Genomic DNA, 5,373 nt, shown 5'->3' on the forward strand with positions numbered 1-5,373 from the left:
TATTTGGCATTTAACTTTTCTTTGTCATTGTCGTGTTCTACACATTTATTTATGGTCTAGTCTAGATTGTTACTTGCAATATACAATATCTAATTATATTTATTATTAATTGTATTTTCAGCAGGGTATTAATCAGGACTTGTGTTCTTAGTTGTAATATTTATATTTATAGTTAACAGCCTATTTATTTCTAGAGTGAACAATTTCCTGGGTATACCCGCTTACAAATCCAGGTACAGTTGTGTTCTATACTTTGAATCTGTCTTATCTATTTGATTAACTGAGAGTGTGAAAACCAGATACAAAAAGTTGAGTGGCAAAAAAGTAATTAAGAATACTTACTTTTTAAAGGCTTTTTAAAAAGTTTATTTGTTTTGAGAGAGAGAGAGAGAGAGATCAAGTAGGGGAGGGGCAGAGAGGGAGGGAGAGTGAGAATCCCAAGAAGGCTCCGCACTGCCGCTGGGGAGCCCCATGCAGAGCTTGACCTCACAAACTGTGAAATCATGACCTGAGCCAAAATCGAATTCGAGTCAGACACGTAACTGACTGAGCCACCCAGGCACCCTGAAGTTAATGGCTACATTTTAAACAATTATAATTTCTTGGGGTGCTGAGTGGCTCAGTCAGTTGAATATCTAACTCTTGATTTCAGCTCAGGTCATGATCCCAGGGTCATGGCATCAGGCCCCATGTTGGGCTCTGCTCTGAGCATGGAGCCTGCTTGGGTTCTCTCTCTTCCTCTCTCTGTACCTCCCCCGCTCATGCGTGTGGGCTATCCCGGAAATAAAATGAGGGTGCCTTGATGGCTCAGTCTTTGAGCATCTGACTTGGCTCAGGTCATGATCTCATGCTTTGTGAATTCGAGTCCCACACTGGGTGAGCAGGAGCCCCAAATTGGGTGAGGCTGCTTCTCAATCTCAATCTCTCTCTCTCTGTCTCTGCCCCTTGCTTACTTACACCCTCTCTCTCTCTCTCTCAAAATAAATAAATAAACAAACAGTTATTATAATTTATTATTTATTTCATTTAAAATAGGAAACTGTTCCTCTTCCAAGGTAGTTTCAGACTTATCCAAAATGTCCTCCATAGGAACAAGTCAGAATCTGGACCCTCAGTATCTGCTGTGGTCATCTAAAAATATCTCCTGTGGAGCTTAGTTTTAGAAGAATCTTCAAGGTGGAAGGAGTCAGGTTATACTGGAACTTAGAGAGGTTGTACTTTGGAGAAAATGATTATCTTGAATACTCAATCAAGGACTGTTATGCCCAGAATTCGTGATCCCCAAAGACAACTAGGGAGCCCAGTCCGATGCAAAAGCAAAAGAGCCTTTATTCGACCTAGCTCGAGCTCAATCCCCTACCTGCACCGACACAGCCGTGAGAAGCCGGGGGGGGGGGGGGGGGGGGGGGGGGGGGGGGGGGGGGGGCAGTGAGTTTCAAAAGGACAAAGGTTTTATTGGGGCCTAGGGGCAGTTGGTGAGGTAATGGCTGTGGCCTCAGCCAATTGGCTGGGGAAGGGTCGGGGTCCTGTTACGCAGGTCGCGGGCGTGTTTTGATCGGAAAGTTTGAACAGGTGAGCGGGAGGTTACTCAAGGGGAAGAGGCATGGTCAAGGTGAAGGACACAGAACAAGATGGAGTTGGTAGGCCCGCCCTTTCAGGACAAAATGAGAATTGCTCAGTTTCTAAATGGTCATGGCTGTGGTTCTCACATTGTGTGACAGGACACTCTGGTGTACTGCAGGGATCGTAGCATGCCATAGCTTATTTCAATTAAAAACATTTTTTTTAAGGGGCGCCTGGGTGGCTCATTCGGCTGAGCATCCAACTTCAGCTCTGGTCGTGATCTTGCGGTTCATGAGTTCGAGCCCCGCGTTGGGCTCTGTGCTGACAGCTCAGAGCCTGGGGTCTGCTTCAGATTCTGTGTCCCCCTCTCTCTTCGCCCCACCCCTGCTTGTGCTCTGTTTCTGTCTTTCAAAAAATGAATAAACATTAAAAAAAAATGTTTTTTTAAATTTTTTTTTTATTTTAGAGAGAGAAAGAGTCTGCAAGCAGGAGAAGGGGCAGAAGAAGAGAGAGAGAGAGAGAGAGAGAAGGAGGGAGAATCTTAAGCAGGCTCCACTTGATCCCATGATCCTGGGATCATGACTTGAGCCAAAATCAAGAGTTGGACACTCAGGGGCACCTGGGTGGCTCAGTCGGTTAAGCGTCGTCTTCAGTTCAGGTCATGATCTCATGGTTCACGAGTTTGAGCTCCACGTCGGGCTCTGTGCTGACAGCTCAGAACCTGGAGCCTGTTTCGGATTCTGTCTCCCTCTCTCTCTGCCCTCCCTCCCCCCCATCATGCTCTGTCTCTCTCAAAAATAAATGAAACATTTGAAACAGTTAATAAAAAAAAAGAGTTGGACGCTCAACCAACTGAACCACCCAGGCACCCCAGAATATTTCAAATTTTAAGGGAAAACAGTGATACATGACATTTGCCAGGAAAATACTTGAACTATCAGCTCCAAGTAGTTTCATAGTTTCAATATTGGATCACTCTTCATTCCTTTTGATATCATATCTTTGTGATGGAAACTGCCCGAGGCTTCTCAGGACACATAAATTTGATGCCAAGCAGGGGCCAGTAGTTTGTGGAATCACTGCCTGGGAAGTTGACTCCAGGCTTCTGACTGCAACGCAAGCAGCTCACTTAGCTTTCCTCTCAAGATTGCCTTGGGCCCTGGCAAAACAGGAAAGGCAGGGATGCCCTGTCCAGAGCTTCCACCCGCAGCCCAACCTGCTGAAGCTGTAAGAACCACCTTCTTGTTCAGGATCCCCCCAGGGCCATGGCCCAAGGTCAGCACCTGCTGTGGCTTCAGCAAACAGGGCTGGGGGGACTGTATCCCCTGCTGCCCAGAGCTCCCCTTTTCTGAGGAATTGTGAATACTACCAGTGCCTAAGGTCATGATTTCCATGAAAATAAAGGTGCCAAGGTGTGGCAGTTTCTGAAAGAGCCACTTTATAAACACATTAAAGAAAGATCTTCTGTAAATACAAAGAGGCCTTAGCCTTAATGCTGCTTTATGAATTGTGTCAGTAGTAACTGATTGTTCAGCCATGGAGCAGTGTAAAAGGTTAGCTATATTAATCTTTTTTTTAACTTACACATACTTGATTGAAAGCCTATATGGTACATATGATGTTTGATATAGTTGACCTCAGCTTTTTTTTTTTTAAGGTTTATTACTTATTTTTGAGAGAGAGACAGCGAGCAAGTGGAGGAGGGGCGGGGGGGGGGGGGGGAACAGAGGTTCCGAAGCGGACTCTGGGCTGACAGCAGCAAGCTTGACGTGGGGCTCGAACTCACACTCACAAACCGTGAGATCACCCCTTGAGCATGAAGTCAGACAATCAACTGAGCCACCCACGTGCCCCTAGTTGACCTCAGCTTTGTTCACACTGACTTCAGTGAGCTGCATTTGGGCTTTCTGTGCTTAACATCGCTTACTTGCTGCTGTTGTCATTGGTTTGTTTCATTTCAGGAAAAGGGTGGGTACTTTCAGGAAAAATCATATTTTTAATTCCTTCTCTGGCAATTCTTTCCTGGATTCTTAGCTTTACATAACTATACCTACAATGGAACCAGCATCTTAAAGGCATGAAGATGAGTCTTACTCCAACATCACATGATCTTCTAATTCTACTAGTTAACAAGAAATGTCCAGCCACAAGAGACACCAATGAACTTGGTGATAATCAGATCCTGTGCACAGGAAATGTTTTTGACATCTACATTCCTAGGAGCTTAAAAGGCTTCCCTTTAGTAGACCCGCTGGGCTTCAGTGCATCAGCCATGGACTCCAGTGGCCCCCTGTGGCCCCTGGCTATGCTAATTCTTTTTTTTTTTTTTTCTTTTTAGCTATGCTAATTCTTGAGTAGACAAGGGAGAAGGACCCTTCTAGCATCCGGAACTGTCTTTATGAGAACTGCTTTCAATCCTGTGGTCAAATCACTACCACATTCTTCAATGATGAGAACTGGGTTTAGCTTTAAGGCTTCAGATAAGTAGTTCTCAACTTCAGGATGTATCAGAATCATCTAATGAATTTAATTACCACTGTGCCACCCCCTCCCACCTCCCCCCCCCCCACCCCCCCCACCCCCCCCCCCCCCTCCCGACCATCATGAGATACCAGTTCGGTTAGAGAGGTATAGGGCTGAAGCCTGGATATTTTTTCAAAGCGCCCTAAGTCTATGAATTGACAAAACTACTTTGGGAAGCAGTTGTGGCAGTGTATTTGTTTCCTGTTGCTGCTGTAACAAATTGTCCAAACTTTCTGGCTGGAACAATATTTATTATCCTACATTTCTGGAAGTCTCATCAGGTGTTGGCAGGGCTACATGTCACTTCTGGAGAGGAGAAAATCTATTTCCTTGCCTTCCCCAAGTTCTAGAAGATGCACATCCTCTTGGCTCATTGCTGCCACTTTTCACCTTCAAAACCAGGGACATCAGGCCCTCCCAGCCTTCCTCACACTACCATTTCTCTAGTTCTCTCCATCCTGTTTCCCTCCTCCCCTTTTAAGTACTCTTGTGATTACACTGGCCACACCTGGACAATCCAAAATAATTATTTTAAATTTTTTTTTTTTAACATTTATTTATTTTTGAGACAGAGAGAGACAGAGCATGAACGGGGGAGGGTCAGAGAGAGGGAGACACAGAATCTGAAACAGGCTCCAGGCTCTGAGCTGTCAGCACAGAGCCCAACGCGGGGCTTGAACTCACGGACCGTGAGATCATGACCTGAGCTGAAGTCGGCAGCTTAACCTACTGAGCCACCCAGGCGCCCCCAAAATAATTATTTTAAAGTCAGCTGATGAGCAACCTTAATTTCCTTTTGCCAGGTAGCCCAAAATACAGATTCCAGGGATCAGGACATAGACATTTTGGGGGAGCCATTATTCTGCCTACCATAGTTCACATGTACCCAAACTGAATACATGCATGGCTTTAAACAGGCAATTCTACTCCTACATATATACCTACCTAGTAGAAATGCGTAATAGATTCCACAAAAAGACATTTACAGATTATGGCAGCATTGTTGATAATCGCCCCAAACTAGAAACTGCCCAAATGACCAAAAGTAGAGTTAACGATGACAACCAGATCCACTAGCTAAGCAATCAGATCTCCTTCATTTGTGGGATGGGGGGGGGGTCAACTGGATTGATGAATTTTCTTAGGGGCCAAACTAGAAAGTGACTCTAGGTCTAAGACTGGGGATGTGGCAAATGGAAGACAGGATGAATTTGAGGAGAAATGGTAAATTTATGGGTCTCCACTTAGCATGCAGTAAAACTCTTAACAGTGGGGAAAGCAGCGGCC

General features: G+C 45.1%; 1 pseudogene; it reads right to left on the reverse strand.

Annotated features, from left to right (window-relative positions):
• Window positions 1-3,486: 3,486 nt before the first annotated feature.
• LOC147579910 (cytochrome c oxidase assembly protein COX20, mitochondrial pseudogene) lies at window positions 3,487-3,837 on the reverse strand (annotated as a pseudogene).
• Between the last annotated feature and the right edge of the window lie 1,536 nt (window positions 3,838-5,373).

This window comes from Puma concolor, chromosome B3, assembly GCF_028749965.1.
Source record: "Puma concolor isolate L17-30 chromosome B3, mPumCon1.1.hap2, whole genome shotgun sequence".
Classification (NCBI taxonomy): domain Eukaryota; kingdom Metazoa; phylum Chordata; class Mammalia; order Carnivora; family Felidae; genus Puma; species Puma concolor.